The 13799-nt window shown below is 45.6% G+C and overlaps 1 protein-coding gene across 2 annotated transcripts in view; it reads left to right on the top strand.

The window, feature by feature from the left end:
• Positions 1-13799, top strand: part of rab3c (RAB3C, member RAS oncogene family) — a 255761-nt gene that overhangs the window by 11869 nt on the left and 230093 nt on the right. The gene's annotated exons all lie outside the window — the stretch shown is intronic.

Here is a 13799-nt window from a genome sequence, read left to right as displayed (position 1 = left end):
TGACATGTAATGCATTTAAAATAGGAAAGAAAATCAAAAGGCAATTTTCTTTCAAAAATGGAGTGTTAATTAGTTTTCTTCAAGTCATCTTTCAATTTTTGTTAGTTACATAGGTGTTTATTAAGTTCTGTCAAAACTTGAAGGCTATCTTTAATTATATTACAGTGCCCAGCTTTAGCCTCAATATCTTTTTCTTTAACCTGTACTCAAAAGAAAATCCTTTAGAAAGTGATATTCAGGTAAATCAGTCACAACGTGCAGTTTAATGATCTGAGCAGCATATTTTATCACAGTTGATGTTTGTTTCCTGTTTGGACAAAATTAGCATTGGGAAAGAGGCTAAGCTGGGTACACTCTCATCTGTATCTTGCAGTCTAAAGTGAAATTACTTGTTCTTAATAAAAGCAAGATTATGATGCTTAAGCACAAAAAAATGAAATTAAGGGATGCATTCCTAAAGGGGGAATCATCTTATATTTCAAGAAACAGAACAGGTTGAATACTACTGGGGTTGGTGGGGTTGGGGGGGGCTGGGTGCGGGTGATGGTGGGGGTGGCAGGGATGGATGGCTTGTCCACGCTGGCCCGTCCCACAGCTATAATGCCCCTGAGATCTGATTGGCTGGCAGCTCCATCAGCCCAGTTAGCGGGCACTGCTGGGATAGCAGAAGGTCAGGGATCCCTGGAAACAGGTAAGTCTGGGGTCCTGGGTAGGGAGATTTTGGGCAAGTCAGGGTGTGGGGGGGGTGGTGGGGGAGCAGTGGTTGGTTTAAGGCTGCGGGCGGGTAGGAAGAAATAGGGTGCTATATCTTAGGGGGGCTGCCACCACCAACTCCACACCCCGCCCCACCCCGGACTGGCAAAGGGCATCTCCCGAGGGGATAGAAGCCCCTTTCCTTACCACACTTTGAGGAGATTATTTAAAATATCGGGATGCCCATTCCTGCCTGACCGCCCACGCCATACATTTTCTGGTGTGGGCAGTGTGTTATCAGGGGCAATTGGCTTGATGTCAAGCCTATTGACCCTTGATTGTCTTATTTCAATATGGCAGGCGGGCTGCTGATTTTGGACCCCCCTACCCCCCATATTATGGGTGTGAGCTCGGGGGTGGGTGGAAGACGGTGGGGTGGGCACCTTCCTTATTTCACATGCCCCACCTCCCCAAAATACACCTAGCGGGGTCGCGTAAAATGCAGCGCACTGATTATTTAATGCATAATAATTACTGATGAGGAGCAAAATAAAGTCTCCAGTTTTGTGTGTGATTGAGAGAAAGAAAGAGAGAGAATTTTGCTGACATGGCAGACCATGATTTGAAAAATGACATTAAACTGTTTTAGCATTGTGAAGGAATATGAACAGCTTTTTCATCAAATCTAGAAACTTAGGTACAATTTAAATGTTCAGCAGCAATGATAAAAGTATCTGCTCATAAAGCCCCGTGTCTGCTCAGTGTCAATCTTCTGATGACGCCAATGGATAATTTTGTTATAAAAGCACAAAGACTCATAGATAAGGTCATATTCCTTATTAGATCAGTTATTTGTCTCCAGTCTGTACAGAGCTACTATTGCATGCTCTATCTGCTTTTGAGAAAAATTGAATTATTATGTATCTGTTTTATTGGACCTTACTGCCATGTGGATATTTGTAACATCAGCCAGTAACTCTGAATTTTATCTAATGTTGCTATAAGCTCAAATATAACATTATCCTGAAAATTAGGTTTGGTATTTAAAATAAAATGATTAGATGGCAGATTCATAAATATTAACTAAATCAGTCCCATTTTATTGTCAGTTTAGTCAGCATTTTATTCAATTATCCCAATGGTCACTTGTCAGAATTTCAAATTATCATTTTTAGTTACTTTTTAACTTCATGTTTTGTACTGATACGCTTAATTTTTGTTGAAGTAACTGGTATCCTGCAGCATTTTACCTAGTGGCTCACAATGCAATGTGTTTGCAGAAAACTCCTCTCCATTCTGTTTTAATGAACTAGATTTTGTGGTCAGGGGCAAGGCAATCAATGGTGCTCACCACTAACTTCACAGAAAGTTGCCCACACAAATTTAGCAATTCCTGTGGGTAGGTTTGCCCCTTCCTGACAGTAGTTTAAAACTGGCACCAAGTCAAGGCAATCTCTAGGTGTGCAGCAGCAGTGATGCCAGCAAGCAGGATAAGCAGTGAATCACATTGAAGTATTCTCACAGACAACATACTAGGAAGTTAAAAGTATTTTGTCCTTAATGGTTATAATTGGACTGAAAAGCTAAAATATTCAAATAAATAAACTTTCAAAAACTATTATTTTAAATATATGTTCAATTCTTTATCATATTGTGAAATTTGACATTCCACAAATATAATTAGTTTTTCAGGGTTATTGAGGGTGTTTAACTGTAATTATGAATTTAGCATGCTATAAAAAAACCCTGTAACAACTCATTCAACAAGGTATAACTTTTTCAAGGGCTTTTGCAATGAGACTAAGTGCCAAATTTTGGCAGAATTGGGAAGACTGTATGGATTTTTAAAAATGGCAGGCATGACCCAGATGTGGAAGTCCCGCCCTCAGTTCAAACAGATCTAATTTTTGCTGATGGGGGAAGAGGGAATGGCGAGTCGCACATTGATGGAGTAGATGTAAACACTCTTAAAAGGCAAATAAGGTCAGTTTAGGTGTAATGGCCTGAATTTCTTTTAATCCCCTCTCTTTAAACATGGAAAGAAAAATAGGCTGAAGCTGTCATTAAGAGTTCAAAAAATATCTCTGCTGAATTGCTTTGATTTCCAGGCCACTTGGTGTAGGTTATAAAAAAAAATCTCTTTTTGCAGTTTCAATAGAGGTCTTTGTTGACATTTCCCAAAGGTTGTTATTATGTCATTATGAATGCTTGGCTCAGTTTCAAAATCTACAGTAAACTCAGTGGGGTGTTCTGAGCTCACACTTTGAAGTTTAAAGAGGCTATTAAAGGGTTAACTGTCTCTGATGTGGGGTATGAATAAACATTTGTTTGTTTTATTGGAGATTTGAAATCTTGGAATGAGAGTCATAAATGGGAGTATTTCCACTATCAAGAGTGTGTGGGTGAGAGCTGCATTAGATTGTTAGAAGTTTAATTTTTTCATCTCCACATGGCTCCTGAAGCCTGCCTGTGGTGGTTACTGAGTGAGTGGCTATGGAAGTGACATGAGGGGTATGAGGGGCATGGTTGTGAGTGTGGGAAGGCATGAGTTGGAATGGTGGTGGCATGGGGGTATGAGGGAACATGGAGGGTGGGTGGGAACATGAACTGGCATGGAGGAGCCATGGGGTGGCGTAGGGCAGAGTTGGCATGTAGGAGCAGTGGCATGTAGAGGGGGGTCGATAGTCCTATCAGCTTCTAAACAACAGGGACAAAGTCCCAGAGAGTTGAGGCAGGCCTTTACCAGTTTACCTCGGCCCTTGGCCACACCCATGATCAACTAGGATCTGCTTTCAGGGTTTGGGGGCCTGACTCTATCCCATCCCCAACTCCCCAGAGCAAAAATTGCATCTAAAGAGCCCTTTAAACAAAGGCATGTCTGCCGAGCCGGGAAGATTCCCCAACTCAACCTACTCGCATCGGCAACAAAAATCTGGCCCTAAGTGTAAACGTAGAATTCACATTTTGAAGGTGCTGTCTAAGGAGACTTGGTGAGTTGCTGAAATGCACCTTGTAGATGGCACGTGCTGCTGCCTCTTTACATCCATGGTGGACCGACTGATTGTTTAAGGTGGTGAATGGGGTGCTGATCAAGCGGGCTGCTTTGTCCTGAATGGTGTCGAGCTTCTCAAGTGTTGTTGGAGCTGCACTCATCCAGTAAAATTGAGAGTATTCCATCACTCTCCTGACTTGTCCCTTTGAGATGGCGGACAGGCTTTGGGGAATCAGGGGGTGAGTTACTTTCCACAGAATTCCCTGCGGCCTCTGACCTGCTCTTGTACCTCAGTATTTATATATATTTTTTATTCTTTCATGAGACATGGACATCACTGGCTAGGCCAGCATTTTTATTGCCTATCCCTAATTACTGTTGAGAAGGTGCTGTTAGGGAGGGAATTCCAAGATTTTGACCCAATGTGGCTAGTCCTGTTCAGTTTCTGATCAATGGTAACCGCTAGGATGTTGAGAATGGGGGATTCAGCAATGGTAATGCCATTGAGTGTTCAGGGGAGGTGGTTAGATTCTCTGGAGGGACCTCAATAGCAAACCCCATGGAGGAGTGTAGAATCACTGACAGCAACTTCTCAATCTCCATGTTATTCTGTGCTTGTGAGGATTGCCAAAGTTGCTGTTGAGTTCAATGGTGTAAAGACTGTAAATGCTGACAGTTTTGCCATCATTACCATGCAAAACCCACACCAGCATATTCAAATTAATTGGGCTGACAAATGCAATGAATGGCACATGAAGGCACATGAAGAAGTGTTACAAGTATTGCTGAGACCAGTTTTCATCCCTTTTATGTAACAGTGCTGCAAGTAAAGTAAAATGGAAAGATTTGTAAATTCCTGTTAATTTAAGATTTTCTTGCCCAATAAAACTATTGTGTTAATAGAAATTAATTTAGTGAAAATGTGTGGAATGTTGTCACATTTATCAGTTTGAATTCGCTTCTCAGTTATTGCCTTAAATTATTATTTTGCTAAACAAAAGCTTGTTATTTAGCAGAAGTAAATTGGAACAGATGAGCTGAATTTACAATATTAATTCATTCAACATTTAGGATTTTGCAAACGTTTAGAAAAGTTAATTCAGAAAATAGCACACAATACAACTAAAGTAAAGGGTGGTCCCCCCAATTGGAAAGCCACCTAATTTTGTGAAATGAAATTCTTTATGCTGTTTGTGTGTAGCATTAAAGTTTCAAAACTGTGACTTGAAGTTAATTTTCACAATAATGATGCACCCTTTTAAGTAAAAAGTTCTTGATGGTTCTAAATATGGGTCTTTGCTGCCTGTGATGGATTTAAAATTGTCTTCACTTTGGTGCTTCATGTTTGGATTCTGTATATAAATTTGTTTTCTGATTGTCATTATGCATTTCAGGAAACTTTCACATTCTTCATGTTTAACATCAATGCAAAGCTTAAACTTCAGTACACCGATGCTAATCTTGAAGTGTAAAGTTGGTGCTGAGGCTTGAACTGATTCACAAGTGAAATTAAGTGAGAGGAGTTTCAATTAGCCTGCTTCCAATGTCAGATTGTGCCCTTTTCTGAATTCAGGCTACATTTACACCGTAATTACAATATCAGTGTGAGGTCAGATCTCTTTGGACCAGCATTACAGTTCAAGCATGAGTATGGAATGAGCTGAATTATATTGTTTATTAATAAATGACAACAACACTCATGTGAATTATAGCTTTAGTCAAAACAATTTGATACATTTAGTGTTCTTTTGCGATCATTGACCTGTGTCTTTTATTGTCTTAAGTCAAGTACAATTGATTTAACAGTGTTGGAAGCTAAAAACCAGAGTACTGTTAAAACAGAAATAGCCTAAATTACACCAAACATCAGCTCAAACTGAATAACATTAAATCAGTGGTTTGACTGTCTAATTTGATGGTTTAGGTTAAGATCTTGATGCCATTTTAGGGAGGGCGTTATGCAGAGATAAACTTGCTGCCTGGTTATTTATTTTGTTTCAGGTTGTATAAATTTGATATAATTGGGGCTTGTTTTAGACACTGGTTAACAATGGCTGAAATTGTCAATATTTTAAGCTCATGGTCTGAGAAAATAACAGATAAAAAAAGAAAATTTTTTACAACTTTGACTGCTACTTCTAAAATCTGATGGAGCATGACATTTAAAGAAAGTAATGGGGCCAACCCCTCAATTTTTTTAACTGAACAATGATTAATGTCTTGTATGATTAAGAGAAAGTTTTACAATATTCTACAGTATATTTTTGAGAGAATTCTAATTCATGTGATGTATACCTTTGCCGGGAAGTATTCCATTTAACAACATTCATGCCTAATTGCTTTTTTGATTTTAGTCTTTTAGATGTTATTCATTTACTTCCTGTCAACTAATAGGTGGTGAAAAAATGGCTTTTGTTCAATTCAAAATTAATCAACTATAATGATGCAGAAGGAGATTTTCTATTTTCCTTTCACTGTTAAGACCCACCATTGCATAGAATCTATGGGCTGAATCTTTTGCTGTCACTGGTGGCGATGTTGGAGGCAGGAATGGCATGTAATTCAGCGGGATGGTGACGTACTGGAACTTTGTTGCCTTCCCATCTTTGCTAATGACCAGTTAAGGCCCTCATCCTGCTGCTCCTGGTATTAACCCAGCTGTAGGAGGACCTGTCGCCATGTGGTGTTCACGGCAGCTAAAACTGTATGGCCTGTTTGTCACCTCTTGGGGTTGGGGTGGATTTCCCTCTATCAAAGGCATTCAGTGCCTGATGAGGGGAACTGGACATCAGGGAGGGAGGGAGGTGCCGCTGAGAGCCATTCTCCTGCCCTTGTTGCTGAGCCCCTCTCCCTAGTCCCACTCACTAGTCTTTTCCTCATAGCCCTGCAACCTTGTTCTCCTCCGATAATTATCCAATGCCCTTTTGAAACTTGCAACTGAATCTGCCTCCATCATAGATACATCAAGAGTGGAATTTGTGGAAGATATGGCGGGGAGCAAAAAATTGGTTTCCCAATATCGGAAAATCAGGTCAGGATCTTCTCCTCCTGACTTTCATGGTGGGTTGATGGAGGGTCGGGTCTCCCACTGAATCTTGGCGGAGACCCATTTTGCATCTCATGCATGCTAAATAAAGCCGCAACAGACTGGAATCCTATGCCCCCATCAAATCTTCCGCTCTGCCAGTGGGAATTTATGCCGTTCTGTAACCCGACTAGACATTTGTGGCATGCGCCCGGCAAGGGAGAATTTTAAAACACTTACATCAGAATCGATAAAGCAAAATACTGCGATGCTGGAAATCTGAAACAAAAACAGAAAATGCTGGAAAAACTCAGCAGTCTGGCAGCACCTGTGCTGAGAGAGTTTCTCTCTACACAGATGCTGCCAGACTTGCTGGGATTTTCAAGGGGCAGAATTTTCTGGTCGGCGTGTGGGGGCAGACCTGACTCATCGATGCGTAAAATGACACGCGATGACGTCGGGCGTGCGTCCTGACATTATGCGCACCATTGCGATATTTCGTTAGGCGGGTGTGCACTGGAGTCGGCTACACACCCGCCGAAATGTAAACAGCCTATTAAGGCCATTAAGAAATCAATTGAGCCACTTGAGAACGCTGCCCATCCAACCTTAAGGCTGGCGGCAGGCGGAAAGCCCAAGTGGCCTTCGCATTTTTCAGGAAACCTCATCCACAAGCGGGATGAAGTCTCCTGAAGCTTTTATTAAATAAATTAATTAATTTTCATAAATATAAAAACATGTCTCCACTCAGTCACATGAGGGGACATGTTTAAATCATTTTTAAAATCATTTATTTAATTATTTTAATATCCATTCAATCTCCCTGAGGCAGCTCCATGCCCGGCTCTCCCTCCTGTCCCCGCCCGTGCAGGTAGCACTGTTTGTTACCTTAATTGGCCCATGCGTAAAATGGCGGCGCGGAGCTGATCGCGGGCAGTGATTGGCTCCGTGCCCGCTCCCGCCCAGCCCGACTGCCAAAGGAAAATTCCTGGCCCAGCATTTTCTGCTTTTGTTACATCAGAATCGAAGTCGGCTGCACCACTGGAGCTGGCTGCAGGCATGGTGCATGCCGAAGACACGAGGAGGAGAGGACCGGAGGAAACGAAAGGAGTGAGGGTGGGGTGGTGTCCAGAGGAGAAGAGGGGTGAGGTGTGCCTGGAGGGGAAGTGGGCAGGGCTAGAAGAAGGGGGGCTGGATGTGGATGGAGTGAATTGGGAATGAAGGCATGAAGGCAAAGTGATAAGGAGGAAGGCATGAAGAGGAAGGTGGGGAGTGAGTCAGAGTAGTGGGGCCTGAATGTTTCCGAGGGAGTGGTCGGCTGAGTTAATGTGGGAATCCTGGGGGGAGAACTGAGGGGCTGATGATAGGAGGAGACGATGACTGTGAGAGGGGGAAATGGAATGTGGGAGGGTGGTAGGGTCAGGGTTTGGGCATGGTGTGTATAGTTTTCATCCGGAGGGTCATTGAGGGAAACAAGGATGGTTGCACGGATTATGGGAATGGGGAGGATCAGAGTGGGCATTGGAACAGTGACTGGGGAGGGCTCAACGGGTAGGGAAGGCATGTTCAAGTTGAACATGATAGGGTCCAGGGTGATGAGGGGAGGCTCAAGAGCTCTCAAGGGGAAAGTGACATTGGTGGGGGGGGTCAACGGTGATGGGGGGATGTTGGTGGGTGACAGGGGGAGGGTAAAAGGTGGTGGAGACAGTTTGAATCGAAACACGCACCATCCTGAGACAGTGCCAGCTCCAGACCAAGGCAACACCCCCCCACCCCGATATCCAGTGGCAAAACATCAAGGTGGGGGGGAGGGTCTTCTCGAGCCAGTGGAGCTGAAGGTCAGCACAACTGGACAACTAAAGGGAAACCCTAATAATCAGTTGGAACTGTATGAGAGCTTTTTGCTTTGCAAATCCTCACTGTCTGGTGAAGGCCACAGGGTGGCAAGTCTGGCCCAAAGCGTTCTCATGACAATGAGATCCAAGGAAAATAAAGGTGATTGAGTGCCAAGTTTGATCCAGCCTAGGCAGCCACTCATCCTAGGCAGTCTCTCTTCTCTCCATTCTAGGTGCCAGCAGGAAGAGGGTGAGGGCAGCAGCCACAACTGAAGTCAGCCCCAGCCCCCAGGACACCTTGGAAGAGGACAAGGATGACTTTACACCTGTACAGCCATGACAGCGTTCACCTGCACCCTTCACCAACCCAGAGACACACACCTTGGTGGGTCATCTAACTAATACAGGCCCAGGCTTGCACTCTTTTTAAAATTATTTTATAGGATGTGGGCATTACGGCTAGGCCAGCATTTATTGCCCATCCCTAATTGCCCTTGAGAAGGTGGTGAGCTGCCTTTTTGAACCGCTGCAGTCCATGTGGTGTAGGTACACCCACAGTGCTGTTAGGAAGGGAGTTCCAGGTTTTTGACCCTAGTGAATGGCGATGGTGAAGGAACGATGATATATTTCCACATCAGGACGGTGAGTGGCTTGGAGGGGAACTTCCAGGTGGTGTTGTTCCCATGTGTCTGCTGCCTTTGTCCTTCTAGATGGTAGCAGTCGTGGGTTCGGAAGGTGCTGTCTAAGGAGCCTTGGTGAGTTCCTGCAATGCATCTTGTAGATGATACGCACTGATGCTGTTGTGCGTCGGCGGTGGAGGAAGTGAAAGCAGGCCGAGGCCCTCCAGGCCTCAGACCTCCAGAGGACGCTTTCCAAAGTCATCACTGACAACAGGGCTTGGCAGTCAACAGGCTGCCTCCACCTCTACCACAGATATCAGGGGTGCACCTAGACGTAGCGGTAGAGTTAGGAAAATTAAGAAGTTTTGAATTAACACAGGTGCCATGGGTGTACAATCATTCTTGCTGTTAGTAGCTTTAATGGTTGTAGAATTCCACCCCTTCCAGGGCGGCCACGGATGGGTCTTCCTCCCCCTAATACATGGCTGCACATGGAGACATCACTGTTTGATAAGGGTGATGACTGCCATGAGCGAGAGGCCGCCCACTCAAACTATTCCACTTGCCTCCACTGCCCTGAAGACCCTATGGAGAGACCTTGTCACAATGGAAAGACTAATCACATGAGCCCTCATCAGACAGGTCCTTTCTCCCAGAGGATGGAGGTTTGCAGTTAAGTCTTGGCTGCCATCCTCCTGCATGCCCCTTGTAGGCAATCCCCTCCCTCCCTCCCTTCCCCCATCTGCCCTAATTCTGCCTGGAGTCAATGGCAAATGGCTCAGAGTGAACAGCAGCTCTACACCTTGCTGGGATCTCGTTGTCATGAGAACCATCTGCCGCCCTGTGGCCTTCACCAGACAGTGAGGATTTGCAAAGCAAAAAGCTCTCATACAGTCACCATATGATTATTAGGGTTTCCCTTCAGTTGTCCAGTTGTGTTGACCTTCAGCTCCACTGGTCCGAGAAGACCCTCCCCCCAACTTCGATGTCCAGTTGGATATCGGGGGTGTTGCCTTGGTCTGGAGCTGGCTCTGTCTCAGGATGGTGCGTGTTTCATTTCAAACTGTCTCCACCACCTTTTACCCTCCTCCTGTCACTGACCAATTTCAACCGCACCCCCCTCCCCCAACTCCCCCAATCACCTTCACTCTCCCCTTGATAACCCTTCAGCCTCCCCACATCATCCTGGACCCTATCGCAGTCAACTTGGACATGCCTTCCCTCCCCACTGAGCCCACTCCAGTCACTATTAGTCACTATTCCTATGCCCATCCTGTCTGGATTATGCATGCTTCCTCACTAGATGCTTGGGGGAGGCCGACCTCGCCGTCGGCACAGACATTGTCACAGTTCTCCCTTGCTAGCTCGGCAGTCTGGAGTGAGGGGCCCAAGCTCAGGCATCCCCCCTCCTATTTTCTCTCTTTCCCTTCAGTTGTGGGCTGCCTTCTCCTGCATAAAGACAAATAGATGGATTGTGAGCATGTATGATTAAAGAGCACCTCTCGGGCTGCTAATTCTGTGGCTGCTAACTGACCTCATGACTCCCCAAAAAAACCCAGCACCATCTGCATGCTACAAGTGAGGTGTGAGATGGAATAGTCTCTAGTTGCCTGGATCAGTGCAGCTCCAACCGACACCCAGGAAGCTGGACAAGTTCCAGGATAAAGTAGCCTGTTTGATTGACACCCCATCCGACACCCTCAACATTCACTCCCTCCACCACCAAGGCAGAGACAGCAGGAAGCAGTATGTACCATGTACAAGATGCTCTGCAGCAACTTACCAAGGCTCCTTCAACATCATCCTCCAACCCTGCGAGCTCTCCCAGACAGAAGGATAAGGGCAGCAGATGCATGAGAGCAGCAGCACCTATAGTTGCTCTACACTCAACCGCATGGCTGTGCCTTCACTGTGGCTGGGTGAAAATCCTGCAGTTGCCCGTCTAACAGCATAGCACATGGACTACAGGGGTTCAATATGGCAGCAGCCACCATCTTGTCAAGGGCATTTAGGAACGCACAAAAGAAATGCTGGCCTTGCCAGTGACACCCAGGTCCCATGACAGAAACACAAATGAGTGGTGAGGTGGGTTCGGAGGGTATAAGGTTCACTTCCCTAGTGGCCCAGATTAGATTGTTGACCCATTCCCTGCTCTGCAGGGCCTTCCTCCTCTGAACCCCATGGGCACTGACCTCCCTGGCCACCTCCTCCCAGGCAGCAGTGGTCAGCTGGGATGGCCTCCTGTGGCCATCCATGGGGAAGAGGTTGTCCCGTCTTTCTTGAACTGCATCCAGAAGATGCCCCGGGGATGCATCTCTGAAGAGGGGAGCCGTGGCTTGTTGCCTTCTCCTGCCCATCCTTCTGCCCATTCATCAAGGCCCATCGGGTGCTTTTTTAATATGATGCCCGGACACGGTGGTGAGGCATCTGACTTCCTGCTGTCTCTGCCATGAGACTCGACACGGAAGCGTGCACATGCATGACTAATGAGGCCAGGAGCAGACGATTGCTGGTAAAAGCCCATCCTGTTCCACCGTGGGAATCGCTCTGACTTTATCATCCGACCTCGGAACTTACTGCGGGAGGAGAAGAATTTGCCACAAGTCTCAATATAAATGCATTCATGATACCTGCTTCAACCATACCGATATGGCAGCAAGTACCACGTTTTCACCACTCTGTGTAAAGAAGTTCACCTTTAATTCTTTATATGATTTGTTAGCTGTTCCCTTATATTTATAGCCCCTTGTTCCGAATTCATCCATCCTATCAAACTCCTTCATAATTTTAAAGGCCCTATCCAGAAGGAAAAAACAGTAAAAACTGGGAATTGAGAATACTAGTCTGAACTGTTTTTCCCTTCTCGGCAATTAGATCTTTTTATTTGTTCACGAGATGTGGGCATCGCTGCAAAACCCGCATTTATTTTCCAACCCGAATTGCTGCTGAGAAAGTGGTAGTGAACTGTCTTCTTGACAACTGCATAGCTTGCTTGACCATTTCAGTCAGACACTCAGGATAGTAGATATCCTTCCCTAAAGGGCATTAGTGAATCAGATAAAATACCTGGAAAAACTCAGCAGGTCTGGCAGCATCTGCGGAGAGGAGCACAGTTAATGTTTCGAGTCCGAATGACCCTTCAACAGAACTAAGTAAAAATAGAAGAGAGGTGAAATATAAGCTGGTTTAAGGGGGGGTGGGACAAGAAGAGCTGGATAGAGGGCCAGTGATAGGTGGAGATAACCAAAAGATGTCACAGACAAAAGGACAAAGAGGTGTTGAAGGTGGTAATATTATCTAAAGGTATGTGCTAAGGGTAGAAAGCAGGACGAGCAAGGTACAGATAGCCCTAGTGGGGGTGGGGTGGGGTGGGGTGGGGTGAAGGGATCGAAATAGGCTAAAAGGTAGAGATAAAACAATGGATGGAAATGCACTTAAAAATAATGGAAGTAGGTGGGAAAAGAAAAATCTATATAAATTATTGGGGAAAAAAAGCAAAAAGGAGGGGGAAAATCGGAAAGGGGGTGGGGATGGAGGAGAGAGTTCATGATCTAAAATTGTTGAACTCAATATTTAGTCCGGAAGGCTGTAAAGTGCCTAGTCGGAAGATGAGGTGCTGTTCCTCCAGTTTACGTTGAGCTTCACTGGAACAATGCAGCAAGCCAACGACGGACATGTGGGCATAAGAGCAGGGTGGAGTGTTGAAATGGCAAGCGACAGGGAGGTCTGGGTAATACTTGCGGACAAACCGAAGGTGTTCTGCAAAGTAGTCACCCAGGCTGCATTTGGTGTCTCCAATGTAGAGGAAACCGCATTGGGAGCAACAAATGCAGTAGACTAAGTTGAGGGAAGTGCAAGTGAAATGCTGCTTCACTTGAAAGGAGTGTTTGGGCCCTTGGACGGTGAGGAGAGGGGAAGTAAAGGGGCAGGTGTTGCACCTTCTGCGGTTGCATGGGAAGGTGCCGTGGGAGGGGGTTGAGGTGTAGGGGGTGATGGAGGAGTGGACCAGGGTGTCCCGGAGGGAACGATCCCTGCGGAATGCCGCCGGGGGGGGTGAAGGGAAGATGTGTTTGGTGGTGGCATCATGCTGGAGTTGGCGGAAATGGCGGAGGATTAGGTTTAATCATGTCGCTGTTCAATTTTCCCTCAGATGAAGAGAAGTGCACAATGGAGGTAGCGGGCAATGCTGCCTTTTTCATGGCTCTCATGCAACTGAGGAGGAGAAGATGGGCCCGTCACTGTTAGGCAGGGCAAAGAGAAAAGCCTTACTCTGAGGAACATGGGCCAGCGGGGCCCCATGAAGATCCAGAAGCTGGTGGGCCAATTTCACAGAGGCATTTGGAGTGACCCAGGTTGAACCAAAGATGCCTCCCGTACTTGCAGATAAGTGAGAGATGGCTCACATCTGCCACATTCTTCAGGAGGATCTGACTCTGCGTGGACTAGGAGGCTACCCGTTGCCAGTGGCTTTAAAGGTGACAGCCACACTCAACGTTTTTGTGAGTGGCTCATTCCAGGGCTCCACTGGAGACCTCTGTGGGATATCACAAACCTCCCCTCTTAAATGCAGCCAAGACGTTACCAATGCTGTATTCAGTAAGGCACACAATTACGTCTAGTTCTCCCTGGATGAA

Source organism: Cetorhinus maximus, chromosome 1, assembly GCF_964194155.1.
Source record: "Cetorhinus maximus chromosome 1, sCetMax3.hap1.1, whole genome shotgun sequence".
Classification (NCBI taxonomy): Eukaryota; Metazoa; Chordata; class Chondrichthyes; order Lamniformes; family Cetorhinidae; genus Cetorhinus; species Cetorhinus maximus.
The sequence above is the reverse complement of the archived record's forward strand: the minus strand, read 5'-3'. Positions and strand labels throughout refer to the sequence as shown.